This window comes from Bubalus kerabau, chromosome 2 (genome assembly GCF_029407905.1).
Source record: "Bubalus kerabau isolate K-KA32 ecotype Philippines breed swamp buffalo chromosome 2, PCC_UOA_SB_1v2, whole genome shotgun sequence".
Taxonomy (NCBI): domain Eukaryota; kingdom Metazoa; phylum Chordata; class Mammalia; order Artiodactyla; family Bovidae; genus Bubalus; species Bubalus kerabau.
Window position 1 is genome coordinate 55195994 of NC_073625.1, and position 13348 is coordinate 55209341.

The 13348-nt window shown below is 36.9% G+C and overlaps 1 pseudogene; it reads right to left on the reverse strand.

The window, feature by feature from the left end:
- Positions 1-12931: 12931 nt before the first annotated feature.
- Positions 12932-13101, reverse strand: LOC129645205 (uncharacterized; annotated as a pseudogene).
- Positions 13102-13348: the final 247 nt, after the last annotated feature.

Genomic DNA, 13348 nt, shown 5'->3' on the forward strand with positions numbered 1-13348 from the left:
TTCTGCCTGTCTGTTTACTCCTTGGTTAAGTTTTATGTTTAATGGTTCCGTGTATATTTTTAAACTAAATTTGGTAAACACATCCCTGGGGCATTACTAAGTCTGAATTCACTCACAGTTAACTTCTTCTCATCGGCTGTGTTTTGTGTGTACAAGTGTGTCTCCATGGGTGAAATCCACCTACTGCTGCTGCTAAGTCGCTTCAGTCATGTCCGACTCTGTGCGACCCCATAGATGGCAGCCCACCAGGCTCCCCCATCCCTGGAATTCTCCAGGCAAGAACACTGGAGTGGGTTGCCATTTCCTTCTCCAATACATGAAAGTGAAAAGGGAAAGTGAAGTCGCTCAGTTGTGTCGGACTCTTAGCAACCCCATGGACTGTAGCCCACCAGGCTCCTCCGTCCATGGGATTTTCCAGCCAAGAGTACTGGAGTGGGGTGCCATTGCCCTCTCCAAACCACCTACTAAAAGAATACAAATGATTGGGTGGCATTTTCAGGCAGAAGAACACACTACTGGAGAAAAAACTAGGTGCCTCTGCATTTTTGACCTTTCTCAAATGATGCCGTGCCTTTCTCTGCTTCCTATGCTAATGCTGAAAAACAGTAATAATTATATGTCTTAGGTGGAAAAATTGAAAATATACATTTGTCTCTAAGATTCTGAGTACTCTGTTTCTACAGCATTGTCATTTTTCCAGCATTTTGCCATACGATATAAGTGTGGGCTTGGACATTAACCTCCACATCAACTTCTAACTCTCTTTCCCATAGTGTGAATACCATTGGTATTTGTGTTGGAAATAACCCAAGCAGGGTGTGTGTATGTTAGTATAGGCCAACCACATGTGGGTGGGATAATAAAAACAAAACCTCAGCACGGCATACCTTGAGAAAAAGGTGGATCAAGAGAGATAAAGTGTGGTATAAATTAAAAATGACCTCAGATGAAAATTGTGTGGATGTTATAAAAACATGAAAACAATTCATCTGTCATCACAGAGTTTACTCTAATGGTGAACCTCTCATTCTTCACATCTTAAACTGATCCCTTCCTATCATTCTGGAGCATAACTCACATTTGTGACATTCTTTGTTTATTGTCTATGGAACCAGGGGCACCATAAAGAAACTGGTATTAACCGTGAGTGTCTTTGCCAGTTTTATAATGTGGACAACCTTTCAGGGATCAAAACCATAAAGCCGCCAAATATTTTAAGACCAGTTCTCCAAGATACCAGACTAATGAAAAAACTGTTAAAAGGGAATCACATGCATTGCCTTTGTTGGTGTGAATTATATACCTGTTATTTCTATGTTCAGGAGCAGAGAGGTTGATAAAATCCTGCAGAAGGCAGCATGAACTGTGGGAAAGAACAACATTACTCTGGTTTAAATGCCTGTCTCTGGCTCTTACATAGGGTGAACTGGAAAAATTATTTAAACAGTCCAGATCTCAATATTATCAACTATAAAATTACATCATGAGATCTGTCTTAAAGGTTGGTTGTTAAGTATCAGGGTTAATATAATCCTTTAGTAATTATAAGCCTGTGTGATAGATGATTATTATTCTTAGTATTATTCATTTTATGGAAAAATCTATACAATTAATTGATTTTTGTGAAAACCACCATAAAACATTCATGAATAGAATTACATACATAATTGTATTTATAAACCATTTGTAATCTCTCTTGGGCATCCTCTGTAATCTCTTAAACAGTCATAGTAATGCCATATCTATTTCAGTAGAAAGGCATCATTTTCCCACGAGTTCTTGGGCCTCTTTTGGCTCTCACTGTAATTCAACAGCAGAGAGAGGTTCAAGCTGTCTTTCCAACTCTTTGCCCTTTCTTAGCAAGCTTTCCGATTTGTGGTACTTGGTTTAGGCACATCCTTGGAGTTCGCTTAATTCATATCTTGTCTTGAAAATGACATTTGATCACTATCTTCATGTCTCTTGAGAATTGAGACACTGCTCTCATGTTTTACTGGCTTCTAACAAATTTACCTCTTTGTCTAAAGATGGTGATATACTCAGTAAATGTAAAATTCTTATTGTCCAGCCTCAGAATATGCTCAATAATTGACTTATATTAATTATATCATTATCATTATCATTGACTACTTTCCTGCCCTTTCTCATTGCTGACTTATATGTAAGTCATATAAGTATAATATATGTCAAATAAACATAATATAAGTCAAATAAACAATGGTCTCTCTGTTATCAGTTTATTGTCTTTAGTCTTCTCTCCCTACGGTCTTCTTAAGAAAATCAGCCACTTACTTGATCTTACTTTTGAATGATATTAATATATAACTCTCTAGCCCTAGGTACTTACTAAAGCATCAGTTTCATATTTCTATCCACTTTCAAGATCTTAACTCAAATAAAATATCCTGGCATCATTACAATTGAACAAATACACACTGACTTTGATTCTCTTCCAAGCTCTTCCATTTGCTTTCTTTCCAACCCATCACCAACTTGGCTATCTTTAGCCCATCCCTTTCATTTCTCTTTCAAGAGACACCAAGTCCTCATATTTCTTGGATTTGTCTTTTTGTCATTTCTAAGGATATGCTTCCTGTGAGGACACTGAAAACTTTATCATTAAATCAATTCAATTGCCTTAATTTTCTTGGGCTCCAAAATCCCCACAGAAGGTAACTGCAGCCATGAAATTAAAAGGTGCTTTCTCCTTGGAAGAAAAGATATGACCAACATAGACAGTATATTAAAAAGCAGAGACATTACTTTGCCAACAAAGGTCTGTCTAGTCAAAAGCTATAGTTTTTCCAGTAATTAGGTATGGAGGTGAGATTTGGACTATAAAGAAAGCTGAGCACCAAAGAATTGATGCTTTTGAACTGTGGTGTTGGAGAAGACTCTTGAGAGTCCCTTGCACTGCAAGGAGATCAAACCAGTCAACCCTAAAGGAAATCAGTTCTGCATATTCATTTGAAGGGCTGATGCTGAAGCTGAAACTCCAATACTTTGGCCACATGACGGGAAGAACTGACTCATTGGAAAAGACCCTGATGCTGGGCAAGATTGAAGGCAGGAGGAGAAGGGGACGACAGAGGATGAGATACTTGGATGGCATCACCAACTCGATGGACATGAGTCTGAGCAAGCTCCAGGAGTTGGTGATGGAAAGGGAAGCCTAGAGTGCTGCAGTCAATGGGGTCGCAAACAGTTGAACACGACTAAGTGACTGAACTGACTGACTGGATTGCCTTTTTTTTAATTTAACTTATTTATTTTAATTGGAGGCTAATTACTTTACAATGTTCCCTTCCAAGAGAATCTTTCCCATTGCTCTTCTATCCCACCAGGCCCAATTCTACAGGGTGCATTTCTATAAGAATGATTTTTTTTTTTTAGTATGATTGCTTTACAATGTTGTATTAGTTTCTGCTGTATAATGGAGTGAATTAGTTATATGTACACATACACACCCTCCCTCCTGGACCTCCCTCACAACCCCATCCCACCCATCTAGGTCATCATAGAGCTTGGAGCTATTTGAATGTCTGATATGTTTTTGTTTAATTGTTTCAGAGCCTACAAAGATCCTTTAACACCATCTATATTACATTAAAGTTTATCTACAATTTTGTTGTTAATAATGTCTGCAACTTGTATTTATCCATAATCATTTCTCCTAAAACTACTCTGTATGACCATTTAGTTTGAACCAATCTGAGTTCTACCATAAGTTCAGTTGAGTTGCTCATTCGTGTCCAACTCTTTGTGACCCCATGGACTGCAGCAGCCAGGCTTCCCTGTCCATCACCAACTCCCGGAGCTTGCTCAGACTCACATCCATCGAGTTGGTAATGCCATCCAACAATCTCATCCCCTGGCATCCTCTTCCCCTCCTGCCTTGAATCTTTCCCATCACCAGGGTCTTTTCCAAGGAGTCAATTCGTCGTATAAGGTGGCCAAAGTGTTGGAGCTTCGGCTTTAGAATTAGTCCTTCCGATGAATATTCAGGATTGATTTCAGTTATGATTGACTGATTTGATCTCCTTGCAGTCCAAGGGACTCTCAAGAGTCTTCCACTACACCATAGTTCAAAACCATCAATCTCTGATGTTCAGATTTCTTTATGATCTAACTCTCACATTCATATATGACTACTTGAAAAACTATAGCTTTGATTAGACAGACCTTTGTTGGCAAGGTAATGTCTCTGTGTTTTAATATGCTATCTAGGTTGTTCATAACTTTTCCTCCAAGCAGCAAATATCTTTTAATTTCATGGCTACAGTCACCATCTGCAGTGATTTTTGAGCCCTAAAAATAAAGTCTGTCAGTGTTTCTACTCTTTCCCCATCTATTTGCCATGAAGTGATGGGACTGGATGCCATGATCTTTGTTTTTTGAATGTTGAGCTTTAAGCCAGCTTTTTTTTTTTTTTTAATTTTATTTTATTTTTAAACTTTACAAAATTGTAATACTTTTGCCAAATATCAAAATGAATCCACCACAGGTATACATGTGTTCTCTCCTCTTTTGCTCTCATCAAGAGGCTCTTTAGTTCTTCTTTGCTTTCTCCCATAAGGGTGGTGTCATCTGCATATATGAGTTTATTGATATTTCTCCTGGCAATCTTGATTCCAGCTTGTGCTTCATCCAGCCCAGCATTTATCGTGATGTACTCCGCATTTAAGTTAAATAAGCAGGTTGACAATATACAGCCTTGACATACTCTTTTCCCCATTTGGAACCAGTCTGTTGTTCTAAGTCCAGTTCTAACTGCTGCTTATTGACCTGCATACAGATTCCTCAGCATGCAGGTAAGGTGGTCTGATATTCATATCTCTTGAAGCATTTTCCACAGTTTGCTGTGATCCACACAGTCAAAGGCTTTGGTGTAGTAAATAAAGCAGAAGTAGGTGTTCTTCCAGAACTTTCTTGATTTTTCTATGATCCAACAGATGCTGGCAATTTGATCTCTGGGGGTTCTACCACACCTCCCCAAACCAGGGCAGTTGACTGTTATTTCTGGACCATTGGCTCATGCTTTGACTCCTTCCATGGAAATTCCATGGAAATTCACATAGTCTATGAACCTATTTATTTTTGTGTTTCCTTCTTATCCCAGCTTGATTTTCACTGTTTGTATAGCCTTTTTAAATAGCTTTTTTCTTAATAGTTTGGCTATTTTTATATTTTTTTCTGATGAAAAAATATAAAGTTGTGTACCATGTGCATTCTTTGTATGCTATTTCTATTACAGTATCTTCTAGGTTAAATATTTATATGAACTTCGTAAGATGTACTTTGTATTATCCCCACATAACATCAATTATCTCTTACTTCATTGTAATTACAATTGCTAAAACCTAAGTCCAGGTCCTTTTAGTTTTTTCCAGAAACCATCACCTCTGGCTTCCTTATATTCAATATCTGTTTTTTTCCTGAAATTTGTTATATTGTTTAATTTCTGTGTCTAAAACTATATCATTTACAAAGCTGTTCATAGTAAGAGTGACAGACATAGTGGTCTCTTACTTTTTCAGTAAATATCTTTGGTTATGAGATATTTTTTACTTTTTTTTTAAATTATGGTAAAAGTCACGTAATATAAAACATACTACTTTAACCATATTTAACTGTACATTTAAGTGGCAGTAAGTACATTCACATTATTGTGCAACTCTCACCATCTTCCAGCTCCCAAATTTTTCACCTTCTTAAGCTGAAATTCTGTCTCCATTAAACACTAACTCCCCAGTCCTCTTCCCATCTTATTCTCTGGGCCCCTGACATCTACCTATGTATTTTATTTCTGTGAATTTGATTTTTCAAGGTAATAAGTATAATGAAACCGTATTTGTCTGCATCTTATATATTTGCACAAACAGAACCTTGTGTGAACCAGGACCCAGGAGAAGTGACCCCACAAGAGACTGACTCAGAGTTGCCCATGAGTGTCCAGGAGTCTCCAGCAGAGGCGTGGATTGATGGTGGCCTGCTGTAGTTGGGTTACTGAGTGCAGAAGGGCATGCATGGGACCTTTTGAAAGAGGTCATCATTATCTTCATTACCTCCACCATAGTTTGTCCTCAGGTAAATAACAGGGAGAGAACACAGCTCCACCCATCAACAGAAAAATGGTTTGAAGATTTACTGAGCATGCCCCCTCATCAGAAGAAGACCCATTTTCCCCCTCAGTCAGTTTCTCCCATCAGAAAGCCTCCATAAACCTCTTATCTTTCTCCATCATAAGGCAGACAGAATGAAAACCACAGTCACAGAAAACTGACCAAACTGATCACATGGACCACAGCCTTGTCTAACTCAATGAAACTATGAGCCATTCCATAAAGGGCCACCAAAGATGGATGGGTCATAGTGGAGAGTTCTGACAAAACGTGGTCCATTGGAGAAGGGAATGGCAAGCCACTTCAGTATTCTTGCCCTGAGAACCCCATGAACAATATGAAAAGTCAAAAAGACAGGACACTGAAAGATGAACTCCCCAGGTCGGTAGGTGCCCAGTATGCTACTGGAGATCAGTGGAGAAATAACTCCAGAAAGAATGAAAAGACAAAGCCAAAGCAGAAACAACACCCAGTTATGAATGTGATTGGTGATACAAGTAATGTCTGATGCTGTAAACAGCAATATTGCATAGGAACCTGAAATGTTAGGTCCATGAATCAAAGCAGATTGGAAATAGTCAAACAGGAGCTGGCAAGACTGAACATCAATATTTTAGGAATCAGCAAACTAAAATGGATTGGAATGGGTGAATTTAACTCAAATGACCATTATAACTACTACTGTGGGCAGAAATCCCTTAGAAGAAATGGAGTAGCCATCATGGTCAACAAAAGAATCCAAAATGCAGTACTTGGATGCAATCTCAAAAACAACAGAATGATCTCTGTTCCTTTCCAAGGCAATCCATTCAATATCACAGTAATCCAAGCCTATTCCCTTAGAGTAACGCTGAAGAAGCTGAAGTTTAACAGTTCTAGGAAGACCTACATACCTTCAAGAACTAACACCCAAAAAAGATGTCCTTTTCATTATAGGGGACTGGAATGCAAAAGTAGGAAGTCAAGAAATACCTGAAGTAACAGACAAATTTGGCCTTGGAGTACGGAATGAAGGAAGGCAAAGGTTAACAGAGTTTTGCCAAGAGAATGCACTGGTTATAACATACACCCTCTTCCAACAACACAAGAGAAGACTCTACGCATGAACACCACCAAATATATTCTTTTCAGCCAAAGATGAAGAAGCTCTATATAGTCAGCAAAAACAAGACCAGGAGCTGACTGTGGCTCAGATCATGAACTCCTTATTGCCAAATTCAGACTGAAATTGAAGAAAGTAGGGAAAACCACTAGACCATTCAGGTATGACCTAAATCAAACCCCTAACAATTATACAGTGAAAGTGAGAAATAGATTCAAGGGATTAGATCTGATAGACAGAGTGCCTGAAGAACTATGGAAGGAGGTTCATGACATGATACAGGAGGCAGGGATCAAGACTGTCCCCCAAAAAAAGAAGTGAGAGAAGGCAAAATGGCTGTCTGAGAAGACCTTACAAATAGCTGTGAAAAGAAGAGAAGTGAAAAGCAAAGGAGAAAAGGAAAGATACACCCATTTGAATGCAGAGTTCCAAAAAATAGCAAGGAGAGATAAGAAAGCCTTCCTTAGCAATCAATGCAAAGAAATAGAGGAAAACAATAGAATTGGGAAGCCTAGAGATCTCTTCAAGAAAATTAGAGATACCAAGGGAACATTTCATGCAAAGATGGGCCCAATAAAGGACAGAAATGGTGTGTATCTAACAAAATCAGAAGATATTAAGAAGAGGTGGCAAGAATACAAAGAAGAACTGAACAAAAAAATCTTCACAATTAAGATAATCACGATGGCATGATCACTCACCTAGAGCCAGACATCCTGGAATTCAAAGTCAAGTGGGCCTTAGGAAACATCACTATGAACAAAGCTAATGGAGGCGATGGAATTCCAGTTGGCTATTTGAAATTCTAAAGGATGATGCTGTGAAAGTGCTGCACTCAATATGCCAGCAAATTTGGAAAACTCAGCAGTGGCCACAGAACTGGAAAAGATCAGTTTTCATTTCAATCTCAAAGAAAGGCAATGCCAAAGAATGCTCAGACTACCGCACAATTGCACTCATCTCACACACTAGAAAAGTAATGCTCAAAATTCTCCAAGCCAGGCTTCAACAGTATGTGAATCGTGCACTTCCAGATGTTCAAGCTGGATTTAGAAAAGGCAGAGGAACCAGAGATCAAATTGCCAACATCTGTTGGATCATCGAAAAAGCAAGAACATTCCCAAAAATATCTATTTCTGCTTTACTGACTATGCCAAAGCCTTTGACTGTGTGGATCACAACAAACTGTGGACAATTCTGAAAGAGATGTGAATACCAGACCACCTTTCCTGCCTTCTGAGAAATCTGTATGCAGGTCAAGAAGCAACAGTTAGAACTGTACATGGAACAACAGACTGGTTCCAAATAGGGAAAGGAGTATCTCAAGGCTGTGTATTGTCACTCTGCTTATTTAACTTATATGCAGAGTACATCATGAGAAACACTGGGCTGGAAGAAGCACAAGCTGGAATCAAGATTGACGGGAGAAATATCAATAAACTCAGATATCAGATGACACCATCATATGGCAGAAAGCGAAGAACTATAGAGCTTCTTGATGAAAGTGAAAGAGGTGAGTGAAAAAGTTGGCTTAAAACTCAACATTCAGAAAACTAAAATCATGGCATCTGGTCCCATCACTTCATGGAAAATAGATGGGGAAACAGTGGAAACAATAACAGACTTTATTTTCTTGGGCTTCAAAAATCACTGTAGATGGTGACTGTAGCCATGAAATTAAAAGACACTTGCTCCTTGGAAGAAAAGTTATGATGAACCTGGATATCATATTAAAATTCAGAGGCATTACCTTGGCAACCAAAGTCTGTCTAGTCAAAGCTTTGGTTTTCCAGTAGTCTTGTTTGAATGTGAGAGTTGGACTATAAAAAATGCTGAGGGCCAAAGAATTGATGCTTTTGATCTGTGGTGTTGGAGAAGACTCTTGAGAGTCCCTTGGACTGCAAGGAGATCCAACCAGTCCATCCTAAAGGAGATCAGTTCTGAATATTCATTGGAAGGACTGATGCTGAAGCTGAAACTCCAATATTTGGCCACCTTATGGGAAGAATTGACTCATTTGAAAAGACCCTGATTCTGGGAAAGATTGGATGCAGGAGGAGAAGGGGGCGACAGAGCATGAGGTTGTTGGATGGCATCACCGACATAATGGACATGAGTTTGAGTAAACTCCAAGGGTTGGTGATGGACAGGGAGGCCTGGTGTGCTGCAGTCCAGGGTCTCAAAGAATTGAACTCAACTGAGCGACTGAACTGTACTGAACTGAACTGAATGTATTTAGAATACATTTTAAGGTCAACTTAGTATATGTAGTACAAACAGGTTATACCCTGCTTGTTTTTTGTTTTGTTTTTTTTTTTTCCCCTTTGTGGACATATACCTGGAGAAAAAATGCAATTCCAGATATTCTTAAATGTTTTTAAAGTGCTTGAAAAACCTTCCAAACATATATGTAAGCCTTAGAATTCTATTCTTAAAAATCCTCTATCAGCATGTCTTATTTAATCCTTTTATCTTCTCTACTTCTGAGATCTTGTTTCATTTTTCCTTGTTTAAACTTAGTCACTTAAGTTCTCGAATCAGGATTAGTAGAACTGCCCCATGAGGATGCCTTGTTTTCCTGTAATATCCCCCCTCATCTCTTCCTGATGCTACTGCAGTAATGACTGCCCTAAAGTATATCCTCTTGATTCTCTTAGAGCACTTCCCATTCTGTGCCTGGTTTCATAACCATGTGATTATCTGTCTTTTGCTTCCTCCTAGATAATAAGTGACTCAGAGGCTATGCCTGCATCATTCCTGTATCTCCACAGAAGAAGAACATGTACCATCCAAATGACAGAAAATGAATAATGATTACCATACAAGTAAAGTATGTAAACATTTTAAAGTGGTGTTCAGCTAAAAGTATACAGTTTCATCATTAGTAAACATATGGGGATCAATCTACTGTTTATACTTAATGCAACCTCTTTAAAAATTTGTTGAATGCCAGGCACTGTGTATTAAGAGAATAATTATATGTATATATAATTCATAACCTATATGGTAAAAGAATCTGGAAAAGAATATATATATATATATATATATATGTTTTTATACAGTTATATGGGCTTCCCTGGTAGCTCAGCTGGCAAAGCATCCACCTGCAATGCAGGAGACCCCAGTTTGATTCCTGGGTCAAGAAGAGCCCCTGTTGAAGGGGTAGCTACCCTCTCCAGTATTCTTGCCTGGAGAATTCCATGATCAGAGAAGCCTAACAAGCTACAGTCCATGGGGTCACAAAGTGTTGGACATGCCTGAGTGATTAAGCACAGCACATACAGTTATATGTATAGAAGTCACTCATATGTTATATATATATATATAATGTGCATCTGAATCCCCTTGCTGTACACCTGAAACTAACACATTTTAAGTCAACTACACTTCAATTAAAAATGTTAAAGAAGAACATAATTACAACATAACTTTTCTACTGTTGAGGAACTCAATGTATAGTGAAGGACAAAGTCTATAACATGATAAAGTCAGAATACATTAAAAAAATAAATACAAAGAAAGGTCAGGGGAAGGAAAGACAGCAGATGGAGACATGGAACAGATGTATTGTTGCTCTAAGTATGATGGGTCTTAAAAGATGAGATCCTCTTCAAGACTGTTATATATTAGCTAAGTAGAAGATACAGACTATTTCTAAATTCCCAAATGTCTACTTGGACAATTGGTGACATTCAAATTAGTTCTGTGAGATAGTTAACTATATTGTATTAATGTAAATTTTCTGTTTATGATGATTATACTATGCTAAAATTGTAAAAGATATTAACATTTAATGAAACTTCTGTGAAGTTTATACCAGAACTCTGCATAATTTCTCAAATTTTTAAAAAATTCTAAAAGAAAAAATTTAATGTTTAGCATATTTAAAAATTAAAAATAATCAAATATCAAGGTCTTGCATTCTTTTTTAAATTAATTAATTTATTTTAATCGAAGGATAATTACTTTACAATATTGTGGTGATTTTTGCCATACATCAACATGAGTCAGCCATAAATGCACACTTATTTTTCTTCTGTGCTTATATGCTAGTTTCCCCAAATATTTTTAAGATAAAATACTAACCTTTCTCCTTTCAGTTAGATTTCCTTCTTTTGAACATACAGGAAGCTGAACACTTTCATATTCCACTTGTAAGTTCCATCTTCAGCTTCTGAAATTGAAAGAATCCATAATTATAAGCTTTCTTTGTGGTTTCAATGACAAGGATGGACATTTTTCAAGTAAACAAAATCATCTGCCTGGATAAATGTCAAACCTAGAATTCAATCTCTAAATTATAGGCTGCCTACGAATCTCTTTATGTTTATTCTTCTCTCTTGCCAACACCTTTCATGTGGAGCATTTTTTTTCTCTGAACATGAGGTAAACAGAGTGCATGTATAAGCCAAACGAATAGGGTGGAAGCTCTAGAGATTTCATATTTTGTGGATTAGGATCACCAAGATATTCTAGATGCTCATACAAGATCTAGTCACCTCCTAGAAAGAGTAAGTAGACAGTAGAGGGAAGTTTGGAAGGATGAGTCTAAGAAGCCAGTTGGCCAGAATTCATATCCCAACTCTGCCTCTAGCCAACTTAAGCTCTGCCTGCAAAACACAACTCCTCTATGTCACCATATATTTTGCCTAACAGATTTTTGATATTAAATAGATAAGCAACACTTACATTTTGACTTATAATAATCATTTAATACATTCAAACTACTTTTATTATATTCATATTTCAAGTTCTTATTCACTAGACATTGTCAAGATTTTTCTTATTCAATATATAGATATGTGAAGCTATAATTAGTTCTGAGCTTTTCTTAGTTCTTGCCTCCTAAGAATTAATTGACACATTTAGAGCAATGACTAAATAAAGATTCCCTGTCTCTAGGTAAAATTAGATTTTTCTTACATTCCACAGACAATCTTACAGCCTGTTCCCTTTCATTCAATAAACGAAACGCTAATTTTATTTAAATCTGTTAAATTATATTAGCATATATTACCTATAATTTTACACCTATTTATTTATTTATCCTTGCTTATCCCCCTTGCTGAAATGAGTGAATGGTCTGAATGGCTGAAGATGGCATTCTCTGCATGCTTCATGCAGATCATAATAAATTTGAAATAAGTTAGAAGCAAAAGGTAAGTTATAGTTCTGCATAGTGAAAAACAAGTATGGTTGTGCAAGTTAGGAACTCTGTGGCAAAGCCATATAATTCAGGTTCAGATTTTTCTGGGATGGCTCAGAAAATTTATATTTTAAAGTACTCAATTTGTACTGTCATATAAATTTAGAGCTACATAAAAATGACATTTCATTTAGGACTGTCTAAACTGTGAGTATATAAAAGGATATTTAACAGTTTTCATTCTTATTACTGCAATTCATTAAAAAAAGAAAACAGCCTTTTTCCAGCAAAAATATCTTCCTCAAGAAAGTTTTACAAAAATTCTGTAGGGTGGCAGCATTTTCATGTAATATGCCAACACACGTTTTGTAAGCTCATATGTTTATGGTGTGGTAAGAATGTTAAACCACAATTCATAAAGTGAAAAGGCTAATGGAAAATCTCTCTTGTATTTCTGAAACCAGCCAGCTGCTTAGACTTACATATTTTAATTCACAAATTATTACCTCACATCATATAATTCTGTATATTGGACATACTTTCGGTAGGGAAGATGTGGACATCTTCCCTTATAGACCTTATTAAATTAAAAACAAGGCATAAAATGTAGATTTTCTGTTAGAAATCTAGTAATCACTCCATACTTGAACTTTATTTCAATAATAATGATATGCTTACTACTCTTAGAATGGATAGTACACTTGATCTTAGCCAAAAGGCTGAGAAGCAATAATGATAAATATCTAGCAACTCTTTTCCCAATATGACACTAAATAAGAGAAGGATTGTTACATACACAGAAAAACCGAACCTGAAAGATGATATACCAAAATGGTATTGGTGCTTAAAAGAATACGATCATGGGATTTTACCTTATAGCTTATGCATTTCATTACCTTTAAGGTGTTTTTTTTTTTTAATTTTTTAACTTGAACATGGATAATTTTAGAAATTGGTGTAGCAGGGGATGCAGTACCA